The sequence below is a fragment of the Sarcophilus harrisii genome, chromosome 5 (assembly GCF_902635505.1).
Source record: "Sarcophilus harrisii chromosome 5, mSarHar1.11, whole genome shotgun sequence".
Taxonomy (NCBI): domain Eukaryota; kingdom Metazoa; phylum Chordata; class Mammalia; order Dasyuromorphia; family Dasyuridae; genus Sarcophilus; species Sarcophilus harrisii.
Genome location: NC_045430.1, coordinates 28,152,611 through 28,175,024, shown reverse-complemented (window position 1 = coordinate 28,175,024; position 22,414 = coordinate 28,152,611). Strand labels below are relative to the sequence as shown.

The window sequence follows — 22,414 nt, the reverse complement described above, 5'->3', positions numbered from 1 at the left end:
TTACATGGTACCTAAATTCTAGAATTATATATGCCTGATTCTGATAGTTGCATTTATTATCTAAATATGGTGTAAAAAAATCACAGAGAGGTCAATGGTTTGAAAAAATAAAAAGGAAAATGCAACATATGTGCTCTTATCTTAGAAAAAAAAAGAATGTTCAGAATTAGCAGTTTTCTCACAGAACAGAAAGTAGTTAGCAGATACAGGTCAGGGTTCTAGAGTTCACTGAGTACATTATAATCTTCTTATATGATTGAAAGTAGTATTTTATAGACAATCTGTTAAAGCGAGTATTGAAAGAGCATCATCGAGTGACTTGTTATTACTTGTGTCGTTCTTTGTGTATTAATTTAGTGCCCTAGCAGATATCACAGGAATTTGAGGTGAGGTGGAAAAATCATTGGAAAGAGTGACACTTTGGTGTCAGATGGTTTGGGGCAGAATATTGGCTTTGTGTCTTCTTATCTGTGTTATTTTAGACAAGTTATCACCTTCCGGGGCTTTTGCCTCCTCCTCTATAAAATGAGAACTAGATTTCCAAGAGTATGATAGAGCCCACTGACCCAATTCAAGAGACTTGATTGTTAAATTTTCAGTGAGTATTTATAACTTGGAAATTGGCAAACACTATAAATCCGGGCTCAATTTATTCTTTTGTAAATTTTCTAGATTTAAGAAAGTGATAGAGAAAATATTAATAATGCTGATTCATTTTAAAAAATTCCTTATGTTAATTTTTTGGAGAATCAGTTAAACACTTAGCACACAGCTGTATTGCCTGTAAACATCTCTTTGAATTCTAAACTTATAACCTAGTATATGTTAGGAGAGATAGTAATGTGGCTTCATCTCAGTGACACACCATACATATATCCTTCCCTTTCCATTTTCCTTATAACTCTTCTAGGTCAATATCACCTAGTTAGTCCCTAAACTATATGCCGTTTTCTTTATAGATGAAGTGTCTCTGTCTCTTGAGACATCCCTCCCCCAATTTTATCAAAAAAAATTTAGGGGCTCTCTATTCACTCCAAGATAAAATTCAGTCCCTGTTTTGGTATTTAACATGGAGATATAAGACTTTGAGAAAGCCTCAGTTTCTTTATTTATAAAATAGATGATTCCACTGGCTGATTTCCAAGGTTTTTTCCAGCTCTGAATTGAATGATCCTATGTTCATAAAAAAAAAAAATCTTTAGCTTGGCTTTTTGAAGGCCTCCACTTTCAGCCTACTTTTCCAACTTGTTCATGCTCCAGCTTTCTGACATGAACCCTCTACAGGAACGAAGCTGATCTATTAATTTCCTCCAGAAAATATACCTTTTTTTCTTTCTTTTTTAATCCTCTTGCCTTTGCATATGCCATTATCTCCACATGTCATAACACCTTCACTACACTTTCTTAGAACCTCATGATTTTTTAAGCCCAGGCTAAAATCCTTATTTACTCAGAGAAGCATTCCCCGACTGTCCTAATCTCTATCCTCTCATTCCAACCTCTCCCCTCAATGGTCTCTACTTCTTTTGATCATAATATAATAGACCTGGAACTGAAAAGGATCTCGAAGGCTGCCTAGTTCCATTGTCTTATTTTACAGATGAGGAACCTGAGGCCCAGGGATATGAGATATCTTGCCCAGGCTTATACAGGTATTTGAACCCAGCTCCCTTGATCCACCAATCAGGGGTTTTTCTACAAGGCCACACTCCTTCCTTACAAAGTACTTATTAATTAGGCCACTCATTTGATTGTCCAATTATTGGGTTAACTATTCATGTGTAAATGTCTTTCTGAGACCAGATGAAATAATACATATAAAGCACTTTGCAAATCTCATTAAATAAATGTTATCTATTATTATTATTAATAGAACTAAGTTATAGAGCAGGTTCTAATTTACATTGTTGGAGGATTTTTCCCCCCTATCTCTCTGGGAGATGCCCACACCAGAAACATGATAAAATTCAACCCTAACCCAACACTTGTCTTGCCAATTAGTTTGTAAGTTCTATAAAGGCATATCTTTAATTTGTTATATACTAATCCCAAAGTGCCTAGCATAGTACTTTATCATAGAGGATGTCAGTAAATAATAATGATTGATTTAAATGGCACCCATAAATCCATGTTTCTAACATTAAGCTCAAGCAAGGGCATACATTTTATGTAGCACTTAAGTAGCTCATACCCCAACAGAGACAAAAAATCTTATTATTACATCAGGGTCTAAAGTCCATTATTCCTACTTTTAGATGAAGGTCTTAAACCCAAAAGCCAATGGGACAAAGGTAAGTAAGGGTCTGAACAAAAATTTGCCTCTCTATTGGAATCTCAGTATCCCACATAAAATTATGAGTAAAGGTGAGAGTTTTGAAGACTTATTATTTTCAGTTTTTTAGCAAAGTACAGGAGAAAATTGTCATTTCCTTTTCCACCTTATTTTATAATTGAGGAAACTGAGGCAAACAGGGTTAAGTGACTTGTCCAGGGTCACAGAACTGTTTATGTGTCTGAGGCCAGATTTGAATTCAGGAATACAAGATTTCTTAATTCCTAGTCTAGTGCTCTAGCCCTGGGCCATCTAGTTTCCCACTGAAGAAAGTATATCTGTGCTTTTCTTAGTTTGGAAAAACAACGGTAAATTAATCAACCCGTCACTCCTCTTCACCAGCCACCTTCCCATTTCTCTTGTCAATATAAGAGCTGGAGGCTCTAACAAATGCAATTTAATTCTAGGCATTGACTCTTGTGACTTATTTTCAACCCCATGCTTTCTTTTCACACTCAACTCTCAACTTTATTGCCATTGATGTAAGTCTCAGTGTTAACTTTCAGCTATCCAATGAGGAAAAGTGTACCAATTCACTTGGTTTAGGAATGATGTAGCTTTAGTTACCTGCTAGAAAAGTCTTTAGTGCTCCAAAGCTGTCCCAAGTCAATCAAACAAATTCAGTTCTAGCTATCAATTCCCTTAATTTCTATCTCCTGTCCTGCCACAGTATCAAGTAAGAAAACATAGCAGGAGACTTTTTTTGTTCATTCCCATAATGCCTTGTCAATATAGAATCTTATCCTAGGATAGTAGACCTAGGGTAGAACAGACTTTAGAAAGTCATCTAATCAGCCCCCTCATTTTACAGAATAGGAAACAGATGCAGACAAGTAAGTGACTTGGCCACAGTCACATAGATAATAAATGGCAGAATTGGGATTTGAACGCATAAGGTAACGGAAAGAGTTAATTCATTAATTGGTTAGTTTGAACTCTCTTTTGCAGGAGGCCCTAATAAATGTTGGTTGTTCTTTGACTGATTTTGATTCAGTTCAGATCAAATATTTATTCAGCTTTGACTATATGTAAAGAGCACTTTTAGGGATCATGTATGTGTGTGGGCAGTGAGTGTAACAAAGATAAGTAAAACATTATACCTGTCTCCATGGAGTATACACAGTAATAGGAACTATAGGGCACATATATAAATAATGATGATTCCAAATAAAAAAATGATTAGAAATTTAGAAGATAGAAAGTGTTATGTGAGGTCCAAGTAGAAAAATGTCACTTGTGCCTTATGTGCATCAGGATAGTATTTGGGAAAATGCTCTTGAGACCAAGTGAGTAATGGGTGTGGATTATCTCTGAGCTTTTCATTCAGTGCTAATGAATATTAAGTCCAAAATTTTACACCTTCTAAGATAGGAAATTCAGTTTTGATTTAATTTAATGGATGTGTATTAAGTGCTTACTCTGTGTAAGGTTCTGGAAATGTGAAGATAGAAAGGAAAAAAAAAAGAGCAGTTTACATTGTACCTGGGAGATTATATAGTCAATCTAATTCAACCCAACAATTACTTATTAAGCACTATGCCTACAAAGTACTGTAATAAGTACTGAAGATACAAAGAAACACACACACATATGAGAGAGGGGGAGACAGAGAAAGAGAGACAGAGAGAGGGGAGAGGGAGGGAGAGAGGCAAAAAGAGAGGAAGGGAAGAAAGAGAATAGCAATGAGGCAATTTGAGGATAGAGACTAAGATCAGTTGCCCCAATTACTAAAACTACAGCCTCTATTATGACATCATGTTATATTTATAAAATAGACACTATAATTTATTTTCATTAACTGTGGGAAATCTCTCCTATGTGTGTATATATAAATACACACATTATATATGTATGTCTAGATATATCTGATCTGGGTAGTTTATCATTCTGAAGGTAGAGCCTTTGCTCTCCAAATTATGAGACCTTTATACATGTTACGAGGCAGGGCAATGGAATATTGCAACTGGAGAAAAGAAGACCTGAATTTGAATCCTGCCTCAGAAACTGACTACCTGTATGGCTCTAGGCAAATCACTTACTTTCTCAGCCTCAGTATTCTCATCTGTAAAATGGGGAGAGTTGTTAGTATCAAATGAGTTTTCTATATAAATCACTTTGCAAATCTTACCTTGGCTACTATTATACATTTAAAGTTCATTTTATTGTCTAAACAAATGACTTTATGATGCAAAATAAAGCTCTGTCTTCCTCTGTACCTACTTAGTTGGCTCTGGAATTTATAAATAAAGATGATATAAATGATTCAAGAAAAATATCATTCAGTTTTCAGGCATATTGCAGAATGATGCTGTTGATCTTTAAGAAATGGTTCCATTTGGTGACATTTACAAAAATAATTTAATGTTAGAGAGCCTTCCATTTTTAATTTCAAAAATTATAAAGGCCGGTGCAATATTTGAGTGGTAAGCAAAATCCCCAGAAGTAGATATTTATGCAAATAATATATCTGACATTAAGATCCTGTTGATGTGGTAATGTCCTGAGGTTCTAATGTATGAAATAAGTGTCTTAAGAGCCATTGCCAAATATAGAAGATATAGAATCATTGCTGGGAAGCTGACATATCATGTTATGTAGAGCTGGCTGTGTATTTGTAGCTAAGCTTTGAGTCATAACTAGACTGAGGTAATAGGGGATTTAGCCTGCACCCTCAATTTAATAGGTACAGATAGAATTCACCATCATCCTTCAGCAGCATAGAAACAATAGAGCTTAGCAAATTCTGAGAAAGAAATTCATTAGTCTGAAAACAAGGTACTAGATAGTGAACCACTGTTAGGGTCTCCATCTCTTTCCCCTTACTCTTCCAAAATGGCAATGGGCTTTTCCCAGGAGGTGTTTGATGTTTGTTCTAGGCAAAAATAATTTCTAGTTACTACAATGTTTAAATGTTTCCAATTGCTAGAAACATTAGTTCCCAAATTTTAGGTGTCATATGTTGTCCCTCCCTCCTACCTTTTCTTACCTATACTAGGATCACCATTCAATGAAGTGAATTAATCCAATGATTATCTATCTGCCTAATGTGATATTTAAATATTTCCTCATAAAGGCATTTAATTAAACATGGCAACTCACTTGTGAAGTAGTTTCTAGTACCTCTTCACAAGGTATAAACAAGTTACTCAGCAAACCATTTTGAAAATAATTAAGAAGTATTGCAATTTCCATGTGGTTTTAGTTGTTTTTTACCCAAATTTAAAACATAGCTGTACTAGTACATATTATTTATCTCTGAAATGGAATTTGTTTAGTCCTAAAGACAATATGATAAAAGACTGGTAAAAGATTGCTTTGCTATTTTCAACACTCTATTCTGCCTTCATTATTTTCCCTTGCCTTTGGCCCTGTTCCTCCAACCCCATTCTCATTTTCTTTCTTCCTTCCTCCCTTCCTCTCCCTGTCCCCTCCTCTCCCTCCCTGTCCCCTCCCTCCCTCCCTCCCTCCCTCCCTCCCTCTCTCTCTCTCTCTCTCTCTCTCTCTCTCTCTCTCACATTTCTCCTCCCCTCCTTATTTTCTCTTTAATTTACTCCTCTCTTTTCCTTTTTCTTTCTCTCCTTTTTGCTTCTCACTTTCTGATCCTTTTCTTCTCAGCTTTTATTTAAGCTTCCCACATGTCTAGAACAGTATTATACACTGTGAAAAATGCACACGAAATAGAGAACCTGACCTTTTGCCCCCAAGAAACTTAGAGTATAATCATGGAGACAAGAACAGCCTTATTGGAACAATTAGCAAATACAATAAAATGTAAATGCTTCAGAATTATGGTGGACCACAATACGAACAATCTAGAATATTAATTGGGTTCAAAGAATCTGATATTGATTTTTTCATGCTGTGAACAATAATGATAATCAATATCAATCCTTGAAAATGAATTGGGGCATTTTTCATGAATCTTGACAGTAATAATCCAATAGAGAAGATTAAATTTCTTAAAATAGCTCATAAGTACTACTGATAATAGGATCAAAGGGTTGAGAGGTAAAAGAGACCTTAGAAATCTTTAAGTGCTTTGTTGGACAGATGGAGAAACTGAGGTTTAGAAAAATGATATGAATGACCCAGCGCTATAAGTGCCATGTTATAGAGCCAGTATTTCAATCCACAGTCTTCAATTTTACATGCAAAACTCTTTGCTCTATAACCATGTCCTGTATTTTTAGATATATCACACATTAGGAAGAAATTGTGGGGAGTGTGGAGGGAGCGATTGTTCCCTGTTCAAATTCTAGTTCACAACATTCTGCCAAAATGTAGACCTAACTCAAAAATCACACAGCTTTCAGAAGCACTCTCCATAGCTGTACATATCTCTGTTTTCAAGCACTCCAAATTCCTTACTCCTCCAAGAAGACAAGCCGCTAACACGTTATGCATGATTGCAAACTGTGTTCAAAGCTGTCTCCAACAGTATCTCTGACCTTGTGAGTTCTTGCTCTGGATTTTATTCCCCTGCTGAAAGATTGCACTTTCCACCCACCAAAGAAAGCATCATTTCAAATAAAGGTTAGCATGAAGCAAGAAATCTGGAGATTTCACTTAGGATAAAATCATTTAATCTCTTTTAAGCCTCAGTATCCCTATCTGCAAAAAAAGGGGCAATAATAATGTGCTTTAAACCTATTCAGGATGGCGATGGTTAAGAGAAAGGTGCTTTGTAAATTGTAAAGCATATAAACTTTAGCTAGTCTCGCCATGTGGAAACAGATTAAATGGATGCTGGATGAAATACACTTACATTTTAAAAGTAAATGTGGTCTTTTCACTGCTTCTACCATGGTTCACCAGCCACCCGATGAAACTGATATTGACAGTGGAGACATCGTACACTTGTACTCCTGCCCCCATTGGATTGGCAAATGCCTTTGGTTCCCTGAAATAAGAAACTTGTAGCATTGTTGTCTGCTCCCTAGGTGTGTGGTGTTTGGCGGCCATTGATACTGTAGCTCTTTGTATCTTGCTCTTTGGAGATAGGGGTGAGAAGTTTTCATCCTTCAAAGGAAATGTTTCCCCCTGGATACTAATGAGTGAATCATACAGATCTGGAGTTGGATAAGATCCCAAAGTCATCCCAGTTGAACCCAGTGTAATGGAAGGAGTATTTGATTTGGAGGGAAGAGGTCTTATGTTCTGATTCCTCATAGCTTTGCCTCTTTGTAACCCTGGACAAGCCATTTTATTTCTCTGGTCCTCAGTTTTCCCATCTGAAAATTGAGAGAAGTTGATCACTTGGAGCTCCAGCCCCAGATTCAGATTCTGATCTCCTTTGGAGATAATCATCACTATCATGAGCACTTATATAGTGATTTGAGATTTGCAAAGGGCTTTGCAAATATGATCTCATTTGATACTCACAGGGAAGTAGATGCTATTATCATTGAGGAAACTGAGCAAACAGATTAAGTAACTTGTCTAGAGTCACACATCTAGTAAGTGTCTGAGGTTGGATTTGAATTCAGATATTCCTGACTCATGGTTTAATATACTACCCATTGTGTAACCTCGCTGCCTAGAATCCCTTCCAAAACATTCGCAACTAAGGTGGTAGAAATTAGGAAACCACATTACTGATCTTAATTTTAAAAGACTAATCTAAACTCTTACATGTGAAGAAAACAAAATAGAAAGTTGAGACCATACATGCCACTGAATAGACATTTTTAAGAAAACAAATGTATATGAAATAGATACCTTTCTTCTTAGAGGTCTTTATTTATTTGAAATATCATGAGCAATCTGACTGCCTCAGATTCAATTCTACATGCAATCATTCAATAGTCAGCATATTTTCAAAGCTTATAAAGTAGTTAGAAATTTGTTTCTTTGCTTTTCAGACTTTTTCAGGCTGAGAAGGTCGAGATCCCTGGGTTTTCTACCATTTCCACCTTTTAGCCTTTGCTTGATGTTAGATAACATTTTTTCCATATTATCCCTTTTGTCGTTATCATTCTCCCTTTCAGCAAACCTTACAATTTCTTCCTCCCTCTCATTGAGTATTCATTCAGAATAGTCTTCCTGTTGATGGTGATTTGCCTACCATCTTCTAGGTCATTTGTTTAAAGCTTTGTCAGTGATCTTGCAATTGCTAGGGAGTCTATTTACTTCAATCAATTCCTCATTTGGGGAATTATATTAATGATACAATGAATGTTGCCTGTGTTGTGTGACTATCTGAAATGACTTAGGTAGGTGTATAGGATCATAGGATCATATGGTTAAAACTAAAAGGGACTTCAGCTGCCATCTAATCCAATCCCCTAGCAGCAATGAAATGGTACATTGGATAAGACTTTAGACCTGAAGTCAAGAAGGCAGTAGTTCAAATCTGGCCACAGACACATATTAGTGGTATAATCCTGGGCAAGTTAATTAAGCTCGCTCGGGGCAGTTAGGAGGCACAGTGGATAGAGCAGCAGCCCTGAAGTCAGGAGGACCTGAGTTCAAATCTAATCTCAGACACTTAACACATCTTAGTGTGTGACCCTGGGCAAGTCACTTAACCCCAATTACCTCAGCAAAAAAAGAAAGAAAGAAAGAAGGAAAAAAAGTTAACCTCTCTTTGATCAGTTTCCTCAATCATGAAATAGAAATAAATATCTACAAATGAGATAATATTTGGCACAGTGCCTGACTCATAATACCCTTCCTCTTTCCCTCTTCCCTAAGCTTATTAGTAAAAATACAGGTGAAGGCAGCCAAATTTATTTGTCCAGTCAGACAAGTAGCATTGGAGGCAACATAAACCAAAATCTTCTGATTTCTGTCTCCTGCAATATTTGATCTTGGAATGGGGAAAATGTTTGTTTTAGGGAATTATTTTGTAGGATATTCAGCTGAAAAAAGTAATTTTAATCATAATGCTCAGTTGAGAAATGAAAAGAATCTCCCTCCATGATTATCTTTGTTATTCTTAAAATATTACATTCAAAATAGAACTTAGAATTCTATATGTGGTACAGTAGGAGAATTACCTTTTTTTATTCTAGACATGATGCCTTTCTTTTTAAGGGAACCTCAGATTGAGTTGACTCCTGCATTTGACCTATGCTGAATTTTCACTCCTGTAAAATCCCAAAATCTTTTTGACGTGAACTAGTGATTTTGCCCTTTCAAACATCTTATACTTATGCAGTTGATTAGGTTGATGACTCAGGAAAGGTTCAAAACCTTTAAAAATAGAAGTGCATTAATAAATATTTATTAAACTCTGTTGAAAAGTTATTTCTAATTATTGATCACTAAACAATCTTTATAATGCAGGATCTGTGGGATTTTTTAATGGTACTTTTCAATAACTTTTATGATACTTCTCAAAAACCAGGAATTGAAAGATTGAATGAATTCTGAATAGGAATATTTCTAACCTGACTGGGTCCCACAGAATCATAGAATGGAGTCATCTTGTAAATCCCACATATGAAGAAGAGTGAATCCTATAAACATACACAACAAATGATCTTCCAACTTTTTCTTGGAAATCTATAGTGAGGAAGACACTCTACTTCCCAAGGAAGATTATTTCACATTGCAATAGCTCAAAATATTTTCTTTATAATCATCCAAAATTGCCCACGCTTAAGCTTCTGTGCATCATTTCTAGGTTCTCGGTCTCCTCGGCCAAACAAAGCCAGGGTAACTCTTCTTGGTGTACTCAGGGAAGGCATTTTTTCATGTTTTATGTTTTATTTTATTTATTTAATATTTCCTCCCCAGTTATATTCAAAACAAAAATTGTTTTACATTTTAAAGTTCTTGAGTTCACAAGAAACAATTTGTGAAGTTATGCAAAACATTACCATAAAAGTCAAGTTGTGAAAAAAAAACATAGATTTCCCACTCTAAATAAAATTTAAAAAACTACTTAAGAAAAATTAAGTTAAAAAAGAGAAAAAGATGAGAGGAGAGAGAGAGAGAGAGAGAGAGAGAGAGAGAGAGAGAGAGAGAGAGAGAGAGAGGGGGGAAGAGAGAGAAAGAGAGAGAGAGAGAGAGAGAATGAATGAATGAGAATGAGAAAATGAGAATATACTTCAATCTGTAGTCAGAGGCAATCAGTTCCTTCTCTGGGTATAAGTAGGATTTTCATTATAAGTCATTCAGAGTAAGAGAAGACATTTCAATTCTTAAAGATTATGATTACTTTCCTTCCTCTTCCCCTTCATTGTCCCATTCTTCTCTTCTCCAAACTAAAGTACCATACTTCCTTTGATTTACACTCTTATGGCAAGATGTTAATGGTTCACTACCCAGATTGCCCCACTTTGAATATTCTCCAGCTTATCTCAGTGTCTTTCCTAAAAATGTGCCCAGAATAGAACACAATGCTGACAAAGTAAATTAAACTAGAGCTCACTATTCTTACAGGACATTTTCATTACTATATTGGGCATATCTCCATGCCAAGTACGACACAGAGATGATTACATAGGTTCTTTGTCCTGGGATTTTGTAATCTTCTAGAAGGTTAGGGTGAAATAGTCATATCTAGCTCAGGAATAAAAACAACAGACTTTTTAAAAGTAAAGGACCCAGCTTCTAATACTGGGCTTGATTTCTTAAAAATATTACTCTTAACAAATCCTTTTTATCTTTTTTGTTTTTTTATTTACTTATCTGTCAGGGTTGGAGTTGGGAATGAAGAAGAGATTTGGATCTCCAGCACTTAGCACAGAAGAGATGCTTAATAAATGCTTATCGACTGATTGACTTTTTCCTTACTCCATTTTACCAACTTTCCTGTATCTTGTAAACATTTATGCATTTACCTCACCAAGTTTCAGAACTGTACCTCCTTCAAGATTCAGTGCTTTCAAATTCCATTCTTTGACCACAGGCTCCAAATCTTTGATCGCTCTTGCCTTCACTGACACTGAGCCTTATTCTTTGTCCTTACCATAGCCTTCTTTCATTCCAACTTCCTTGTCCTGACTTCTTTTTGGCACCATATTCAGTCTTGGACTGCCAATTTCTGTTAACTATTACCTTGAAACTCTTGCCTCCCTGACCTGTCATTCCTGCTCTGTGGATTCACATGCCTGGGCAACCCACAGGGTTCTTTGCTCTATGACTTCTTTGCTTTTATTCCAAGACTGCTTAGTAACACTGTAGATTATGAGATTCAGCTGGTTTCACTTACTAGAAATCTTAGCTGAAGCTTAGCTACTCCTTAAAATCCATTTTTCTTCTCTTCTTGATCAGTTCCTTACTTCCTTCCAAAATCTCTTCTTTGTTCCCAAATCCAACACTGAGAATAGATAACCTAGTTTTTGACATCATTGAGAAAATTGAGGGATCTTCAAAGTAAGCATTCATAACTTTTTTCCCCCTTTATCGATCAACCCAGTAACCTATACCTCATAGGTTCTTCTCAGGCTCACATAAAATGAACTGTAATACACCATAGAAATGTCAGATATATTTCATGTCAAGAGTGCCTCTGGCACATTAAATAGGTCCCAAGCAGTGAATTTATTAGAAGATATGGATGAGTGACACAAGAAATGGTCAATCATGGATAGGTTGAGGTCTGAATTATTGAAGGAAATAGCCCAATTAATGAGATCATAGATCTTTTGGCCAATTGGAATAAGGACGACATAGACTTAATCTGAAAAATTCCAAAGATAGAAGCAGGACTGTGAATATGGTCTATTAATTTTAGGAGAGGGGTATATTTTAACTTTATGGAAAGAATTCCATGAAAATTTAATCTCTCCAAAATAGATCAGGAAACTACAGATTAAGAGTTAGAGAGGAGCTGGAAGCCATATTGTCCAGATTCATTCTCTTCTGAGACCCTTGGAGGGGGTTGACAAATGGAACACAGCAGGAACTTGCTGGTGGGACTGTTTTGGAGGCAACTCCAAGTTCAGCCTAGGATCTGGATTCAATGACTTTCAAAGGTACTTCCAACTCTTAGAAAATCTCTCCTGGTCAATAGATTGAAGTCACAAAACCTGGTCTTAAATTTGACTTCTGATACTAATTATCTGGGTGATCTCAAACAGGTCATTAAATCTCCCTGGGTCTCAGTTTCAAACATAAAAGGACAGGGTTGATGTAGATAACTATCAAGATTCATTGCAACTCTGGATCCCTTTGATTTTCTCATTTTCTTCTATAAAGTTCAGTATCTGTAGTATATAACTTCTGAAGTCTTTACAATACCAAACATATGCTCCCATTATGTATGTGTGTATATACAAGTATATGTATATGTATTTATATATGTAAAACAAAAAAGATCTTAGTAACATAGTCAAAGAATGTATTTGTCTTCTGCTGAGTAAATAGTTTTTAAATCCCTGGACGTACTTTATGGTTTGGGAGCCACTTGCTTATAATCTCAAGGAATTGGAAGAAAATATGATAACTTTCATGGAATGAATTTCTATTATACTTTCACTCCTCAAGCTGGTCATCTGCCAGATGCTGCCACATCTTCCCAACTTGATCCATGATCCCTTGCTTGAAGTTGTGGGATTCCTAGTTGTGCATAGAAATATAGAAACAAGCAGAATAAGAAGCCTAGGATTTTTTTTTCTTCCCTTGCTCTATGGAGCTTGCCCATGAGTTATGCTTCAGTGAACTTCAAAGGGAATTCTTTGCTTGGATTAGCTGTGCAGAGTCCAGAGCCAGGTGAGAAATGGGCTTAGTTACTGCAAGGACCCCTGGTTGGTTAGAGAGAGATCAGGGCACTCAGAAGCTGCTTTTTAACCAGGTGATTCTGACTAGAAGTAAACATGAACAAATACATAGGATATTCAGTCTTTATCATCATCATCATGCATTTCATAAAGGAACTACTTGCACATGGGACTCTAGAAAGTGGCCTAAAGGGGATGGCCTCTCAGTTTGGGGGAGCTGACAGCCTGATACAGAAAAAAAAAATTATGTATCAACAGAAGGGACACAAGAACAGAGTGAACTAGCAGCTAGCACACAGGTAAACAATGAATGGGGTAGATTTATATCTTTCAAAGGCTGTGGGGACAGGGTTGAGAGAACAAATGTCTTTCGAGAATTTGTGTGGGAAGTTAAAAGTGCACTATATTGTGGATTGGAGGGTCACAGATTTAGAGGTCATCTCTTCCAGTGCCTTCATTTTTACAGAGGAGAAAACTGAGGTCCAAAGAAGCTGTAGTAAGTTATATACTTAGCTATAATATTAGAAGGCACCTTAGAGGTCATTTAGCCCAACCCATTCATTTTTTTCAGAAGAAGAAACTGAGATCTGAAGAACTGGGGTAACTGGATCATAGATTTAAACATGAAGGAAACCTTAGAAGTCATCTGGTCTAAACTCTTCTTACAAAGAAGGGAACTGAGAACCCAGAATTTATTAGCACCCACTTTCCCCCAGAAATGCTCCTCCTCCCTCCCTCCCTCATCTACCTCTTGTCTCCTTGTATCTCTCTCTCCTCTCTCTGAATATATGTATTTCTTATAGATTAATCTCTCTTTAAATTGTTCTTTCCCCACAGTGGAATGTAAACTCATTTTTTCTTTCTTTTTTTCTTTTTGTCTATAGTTTCTAGCACCATTCTCAGAACTCTAGATGCTTCATAATTGCTTTCTTGCTTATTTAATTATCTAAGGTTACTCACACACCTAGGATTATAGATTTCAACCTGGAATATACCCTAGAAGCCATCTAGTTTACCCTTTTGCAGATGAGAAAACTTCAGCTCAGAGAGAAGTGACTCATCTGGAATCACACAAATAGTAAAATGAAAAGCTGGGATTCCAACACATGACTTCACAATTCAAATCCAGTGCTCTTTCTGTAGCGCCAACAAAAAAACAAACAAACATTGAGGTAGAGGTTAGGAGATCTGGGTTCAAATACAGGCTCTGCTATTAACTCCATTATATGGGAAAAGTGACTTTATTTTTTGACCTAAGTTTCCTCTGGTGTAAAGTGGGGTGGGGTGGGGTGGGTTTCTGAGGTCTCTTCTAGTTCTAAAATAGGAAAGGGCAGCATGATGCAAAAGAGAGCTCCTTAGATTTGTAATCAGAAGCTTTTGTACTCAAATACCAAGTCTGTTACCCATTATCTGGGTGCCCTCCCTCTCTGGCAAGTCACATGACCTCTATGGGTCTCATCTGTAAAAGGAGGGGGTTGACTTGAAGACCTCCAAGGTCTCTTTCACTTCATTCTAAGCTCCCATGTTCCAGAGTTCAGAAAAAAGCAATTTAGCTGGATGGAAAGAAAAGAGAGGATTTTGCCACTTTGAAGAAGAGTCCAAGTTGGGAATGGAAGGATTTAAAGGAATAGATGTTGAGAAAAATTTTCCCAGAGAAAAGAAAGGGTGAAGGAAGGGGATTAAAAGGAGAGAGAACAAGATGTCTATGTGATTGTGGGGGTTGCCGAGAAAGGGCTTTGAAGCAGAGAAAGGGAAGTTAATCCTGGGCATCAGGAGGTTGACCTCCAGACCAAAAGTGGGGGTGGATTTGACAAGGTCAGAGTGACAGGGGAGGAAAAACTCTGATGTCTGTACTTGGAGATGCTTTGAAAAAAGGTGGGATGAAGCCTGATAGATGTGGCTAAAGGCTCAGTTTCTTGGCAGAAGACAGAGGGGAGAGGAGGAGGAGCAGGAGGAGGAGGAATTCAAAGAAGAGCAGCATATAACAATACAATTTCATCATTTTGTAGATTTTTAGACCTAGATGATGGAAAGCATTTTTATAGGTTTTTAGATTAGGGATGGAAGACCCTTCAGAAGTCATCTCATCTAACCCCTGATTTTACAAATTGGGCAACTGAGACCCAGGGAGATTAAGTACCTGCCTAAGGTGTTATAGGTAGTAAGTAAATGGCAGAGGTGGAATGGTGATTCAGGTTCAGAGCCTTTTCCACTGTACCTTCAGCTGGGGTACAAATGAAAAAGGGAATTCTGCAGTCACAAAGGGAAAAGCAACACCACCAACAGGATTTGGCAACAGACTGGTAGGAGTAGAGCACTGGATGATAATGAGCTGAAAACTGTGTTTAGTGATATTGTGGCACTACCAACCAGACATGAAAGAAGATTAAGAAGGAATGAGGACAGGAAAAATATAAGGCAGAGAGTAATAAAGTGGGGAGAGAGGTAAAAGGAAAGGGAGAGAGGAGGAGGATGAAACATAGGAAGAGATGAGAAGAGAAACAGACAAAAGGAGGGAGAAGAGGAAGAAAAGGGAAAATAAGGGTAGAGATAAGAATGTGTGGGAAATAAATACAGAGAGAGGGAGAGAGACAGATATAAAAAGGGGGAGAAGAAATGAAGAGGGGAGAAGGGAGGCAAGGAGGGAAGGAGGGAGAAAAGAAAGAAGGAGGGAGAGAAACAGAGGCAGAGACAGAGATAGACAAATTCAGAGAGAGAGAGAGAGAACAGAAAGAGATAGACAAAGACAGAGAGAGATAGAGAGACAGATATGGGGTGGGGAGGAAGGGAGACAGGATGGAAAATATGTAGTTAATTTCTTTTTCTTCTTATGTGGCTGTATGAAGAAGAAAGAGAATAAGGTTATTCCTTTAAAGTTTAATTATTCTGTTTTATCTTTATACTTACCGTGTATATGTTAGTGAAATATATATAAATGCCTTGATTTCCTAGACTACATAGTATGGTCCTTTGAGGTCATTTCATTTGACGGTATCTAAGGAGACACTTCATAGAGAAATCATTGAGTGTCTATGAGCAACCAACCCATTGACTTTGCCTTCTGAATCTCAGATTAAATCTCGATCATTCTTCTATTCTTGTAATGAGCAAAGCAATAATCTCAGTGACTCACAGGCTGCTAGAAGCTGTCATATCCATCCTTTGCTTTTATAGATACTGCTCTATAGAAGGGGGTTGAACATATCTAACTCTGATTTTAGGTCAATGTATTGCCACTTTGCTTTGAAGAAAAAGGGAGATATCTGATGATTCCAAATGTTACCTTATATGAAAAAGAAAAGACTAATTATAATAGATAGATATGGGGTGCAATGAACACTTCTTGGTAGAAAAGAATATAGGATCTGGAGTCAAATGATCTGGGATTACAGTCCTTCTCCAATAGTGAGAGCTATCCAAAACGGGATAGACTGCTTTGGGAGGTGGTAAGTTCTCCCTTATGAGAGTAATTCAAGTTGAGCTAACTTGTAGTGGGCATTCTCTTTTGGGGATGGGAGGTTGACTCAATGGCATCTTCATTCTTTTCCAAATCTAAAATTCTGTGATTCTGTGAAATGACACTTACTAGAGAAATTATTACTGGAGAATTTATTGCTTCTAGAATCATAATAGCTGAGATATAGAATTAGAAGAGAGACTTCCATTTTGAGTACAATGATTTCTCTTTAAGAAATTAAGTTCAAGAGAGATGAAATGGGCACCCTGGCTAGATTACAGGAGCTTAAGACAGGAAGACGGGAATTTAAATTCCACCTCAGAGACTGACTGTGTGATGTGATCCTGGACAAGTCATAACCTTTCTAAGCCATAGTTTCTTCATTTGTAAAATGAGGAGATTGGATCCCACAAACTCTAAAGTCCATTCTAGCTCTAATTCTATGATTATACTGAATTAAGGGGAAAATAAGTGGAAGAGCTAAAAACCAAATCAGCTTGATTGATTCAGAATCTAGCATTATTTCTTCTGAACTACTATATCCTCTATGAACCTCAGTATTTTCATCTGCAAAACAGATATGAATAATTTATATCTGTGTTAAGTACTTCATATGTGGGAAGTACTTTATAAACCTTGAAACCTTTCATAAATGTAAGGTTTACCTCATACATTATTATTTTCTTTAGAAATGTGATTTTAAATTTTGTGAATACTCTAGTTCTAGAGCAGTGTAGCAAAAAGGAGCTTATGATGAACTGTCATTTGGTTTCTCACTGCCCACATAATAGTGATGATCTCCGCAATAATAACAAAGACAATAATAATAATAATAATAGCTAGCATTTATATAGCAGTTTAAGGTTTACAGTGTACCTTACATATAGTATCTAATTTTATCCTCACAACTATCCTGGGAGCTAGATGCTATTATTATCATTATCCTATTTTGCCGAGGGAAAACGGAGTCTGAATAACTGAAAAAGTGGGGATAAATGGCTTTGCCTAGGGCCACATAGCTAAAAAGTGTCTGAGGCTAAATTTGAACTCAGTTCCTCCTGAATACACACACACACACACACATACACATATATTATACATGTATTATATAATATATATTATATATAAGACATACAGACACATACACAAATGTATGTTTAACCATAGTCAAATTACTGAGCATCTGTGAGTCTTACAATGTTTTCTAAGACTATAAATTGTTAATGGGTTGTATCTCCACTGTTGAGGAGAGTCTCCATTCTAGAGTTCCTACCTCCAGAACACAGGACCTTGACATGTCAAAGTGGAGTCAATAAATAACAACTGCAGAGTTGTGTGTTAAATATTATTCATTGAAGAACTTTCAAAGATGAGTTGAGTTGAGTGGAGACCAAATAATTAATTATTAATTGGTAAATTACTTGGTAATTAATAATTGGTAAAAAAAAATAAAATATATATATATATATATATATATATACTTCCTTCTCCTTTATACTTTTCATAGCTGAAATAATCAACACGAAACAAAAGTAAACAAAGTTGACTTGGTTCTTACTTAGCTCATATCCTGGTCAAGAGGGAGCAGAAGAACTTAACCTCATGGTAGAGACTTCCAGGGTGGGTTTTGCCTTGAATTTAACCAAGAGATTAGTGATAGGAAGGAGAGAAGAAAAGAAAAATTGGGAAATGTAACAATAACCTTTTCAAAATGACTATGTGACCACTATTTATTGGGAATTAGTATCGACAGTTATGTACAATTTTCATGAGTTATATAGCTTCCTTCCCATTGGATTGAAAGCTGAATAAATCATTGTGAATGTGGATGTGGGGAGGAGATATATGTGGTGTGAGGTGTACAAGGTATATGTGTGCTCTTGTGTGTATGTATATGGTGTGTATGTGTGCGGAATGTGTGAGAGTATATGTGAAAAAAGTGCTATTTCCCACATTGTATATTGTGGTTTATGTATGTATATGGAATGTATAGGGGGGAGGGTGTGTGTGTGTATGTGTAAATCTTAGAATCCTAGCTCAGTGCCTCACATATTATAGGTTCTCTAGAAGTGCTTATTTTACTGTTTTATTTATTATTTTTAATATGTATTTTTATTACATAAGTTATTTTATTTACTTAAATGTTTTATTTAATTTGGGAGTTTTGTTTATTAATTTTTTAAATTTAATTTTTAATGTTAGTGATTCTTTTTGTCTATCCATAAGAGTTGTTTCTGAGATGGAGGGGAGGTACCTAAATTAGCCATATTTTTCACATTGAACTTTTGCTTGTAACAAAGAAAATCATGAAATGAATTCCATATTGGTCCCTGCTTTGTGGGGCTTTCTTTCTCTCAGGTCACCGCCACCCCATATCCCTAGAAGACAGTGTACGACCCTGAAGATCACTGAATGCCCTTGCAAGCAATAGCTCCAGCCTTCTTCCTATCATGAGGAATATGTGAATCTGAGAGTAGGGAGGAGAGAATTTTGTCCCCTCTACCAACGGGGCCTTCATGTTAAATAGGACAATCAAACTGAATTTGGGTAGTGCCTTCTAAAATAAAACCAATCAACCCACAAGTGTTTATTAATAATATATGATGTGTCAGGCAAAGTATTAGGTGATGAGGATACAAAGAAAAACATAATAGAAAAAAACACATTTACCCCCTTTGTTTTCACCCCACTCTCTGGGCCCCTTTCCCACCCACTGTCCTTCTGTTGTTAGGATGTTATGAAAGAAGAAATATTGAAGCAAGTGTCATAGACCAAGAAAATGATGCTCAGAGGCCCATTGACTTACCCAGGATCTCAGATAGTGTCAGTACAGGGCCAAGAGTCAGACATGGGGTCTTGACTCTGGGATGTTATTTTACCTAAAAATTAAGAAAGATACTTGAAGAATGAAACCTTTTCTTTTTCATGAAATATAGGTTTAATTAGTTTTTCCTTTATGAGAGCCAAGTCCTGTGGCAAATGAGTTTAAAAGTTTTATTTGTATACATTTGGTGCAGAAAGGAGCACATTGACCCTATTTCAGAGGGTGTGGGTTCACAGCCTCTCTCCAATCCTGTGTTACTTTGACCTCATTTTTCTCATTTATAAAATGGAAAAACTGGGTTTCTGCAATACTTGTCAGCTCTAGCTGAATGATTCTATGGTGATGCAGTTTGTTAATGATTATTTCCCCTTTAATTTGCTTTGTACGTGAACTGTTTTTACTTACCTGTATATATGTGATACGTCTAATGATGATGATGATTATAATTAGCATTAATGTCGTACTTTATGGTTTGCAAAGTGCTTTACATGTTATCTCATTTGATACCCACAGGTAGGTGCTGTTATCATCGGGATTTTACAGATGAGGAAACTGAGGTCAAGGACTGTTTCATTTTTAGTTTTTATATCCCCACTCTGGATACCGTGATTGGTGTTCAGTCAACAAACATTTATTTAAAACTGGCTGCTATGGACTAGCTGCTGTGTCAAGCACTAGGGATATAAAAACAAAAAATGCCAACAGACCCTTCCCTCAAGAAAGACATTTGTATTGCTTGGTAAGTATTACATTAAACTGAATCCCATAGATCTGAATACATAGTGAAGGGCCTCTTTATTCCCCAAAATAATCACATGGGGAGAACAGTGAAGTGGATTTTTCTTTTTAATGAAATATAAGAGATGCTCAGCCAATAACATTGGTAAAATTAAACTGGGAAAATCCTGAGACTTTCCTGCTGAGTTCTTTTCCTGGGGAAATGCCATGCATAGAAATGATACAGGAAAATTCACTTCTAAACAGTTTTTTAAAGGGTTTTCCTTGAAATAAATATGTATAGTTATGGAAACATAACAAAATATGTTGTCATAAATGCTTGCTTCAAATGTTTTGAGAGACCAAATGGAAATATATTTGATCACCACTGTCATTTCCCAATCATTATTCCCCATTGTGACTAGAACTGGTTGACCAATGGCTTGTTGTTATAGTTATAGAAGACAAAGGGTTAGTGTGGATGGACTCACAGTGCATTTTTATCTTTTTCTACTTAGATACTGTATGATGTGGTATCTTCGAGCTTTGGCCATAAAACTAGTTAGAGAATTTGAAGCTTCAGCATTTTAATAGATATATTAATGTTTGTTGGATATGTATCTAATGTATACTATCAAAGATAATGAATTGACAGTGAAATCTTAAGGTTGTAGCTTTAGAGTTGGAAGAGACCTCAGAAATTGCTAGTTTCAGGAGTCTAAACCTAACATTTCATGGATACACACACATACCACATACATACTCAGACACACATAATTGTATTTTAATATAATTGATTTCCTTAGTAATCCTATATAGTTTATTTCGTTCATTTAATTAAATTTAAATTTATTTTATTTTTATATTACAAACATTTAGACAGAACCCCACCACTCTGTGAGAGGTCTCTTGTAAGACATAAAATAATTATGTAAAACTAATCTTACGGTAACTTCATCTGGAAAATGCAAAATTGCACATCTATGACATCCCCTCATTCACCTTTCCATTTTTTAATTAAAAAGAATCTATGTTCTCTCCTTTCCACTTCTGAATATCCAATCTTCTCATTTTATAGATAAGGAAACCAAGGCAAGGGGGGAGGGGGAGCAAACTTTTCCAAGATCACAGGAGTAGTAAATACACAGACAGATGTAGAACACAGGTATAAATGGAGGTTGAACTTTCTTTACACATCATTAGTGTTCAGCTTTTTAAGCATAACTCTTAAAGAATCATTCTCTTCAACCCACTGAATGTATGTGTGCCTTATATACATTTTCCAATTCTGTCCACTTACTCCTTCTTTGTCTCATTTACGATATCACTAAAGGAGCCTAAGTATCTTCTTGAAATAAATAGTTTCTTCCCCCAAACAGAGATTTCCATGAAAACAAACCACAAAGAGAAATAGACAGAAAGACATATCCTATTCCATTAAGGCTTACTGCCTAATTTTCATTTATCCTGATGTCAATTTCATTAGATTTCTTCTTAGTCTGATTTTTAAGGTCTGAGTGCTACTATTTATTTTCATAAGTGGCATAATGATTGCGTTATTGAATACAAGGGAGGATTTTTCCAGATGTTGTTGTTGTTGCATCATTTCAGTCATGTCCGATTCTTCATGACCCCATTTGGGGTTTTCTTGGCAGAGATACTGGAGTGGTTTTAGATAGAAATAATCTACTTAAAGAACATTATAGATTTTGAGCTTTTATTCCCAAAGTGATCGGTAATGGGTACACAAAGATTAGAGCTACACAGAGCAAAAGAAACTGTTCATTGCAATGAAATAAAAATAACTAATCGATTCAGTCAAATTAAGAACAAATTAATCAAGGTGAGTGATGGCTTTTGTTGGTTTTATGCATTAAAATGATTGTGTGAAATCTTTACTTTTCAATTTGGGGTTGCTGTAAGCTCAGTCTTAAATCCTCATTATCCTTTGGGACATGTCATTTTAAGTAATCCCAAGATTATTTGAATATAATAATATATGAAATATTTTAACAATAATATACTAGATAAGTATAATAAATAACATAATAATATTACATGATTAAAAGAACCCTCAGAAAAATGGAGAGAAGTGGGGTGGTAATAGGACTAAGAATTCAATAAGAGATGTCACACTTGTATGGAAGCAGATTGAAAAATAATGTTTAATTAAATAAATGAAATCACAGTATAATAAAGATAATGTTAATATGTGATTTTTCTAAATCAGTATGTGACTTGAAGGGATCCCTTTTGATTTGAGTTGAACACTTTTCTACATAATCCTTGAGATGGTGTAATAATGATTGCAAAGGGAGAAAATGGTACTTTAACCAATCTTGATCATGAAATGAAATTTAATATTCATATTTCTTTCTATAGCACTTCAAGTGTCACCAATCACCCTTCCAAAT

General features: G+C 36.0%; 1 long non-coding RNA gene across 2 annotated transcripts in view; it reads left to right on the top strand.

The window, feature by feature from the left end:
- The window catches only part of LOC116419690, a 121,950-nt gene that overhangs the window by 5,507 nt on the left and 94,029 nt on the right, over positions 1-22,414 (top strand). The gene's annotated exons all lie outside the window — the stretch shown is intronic.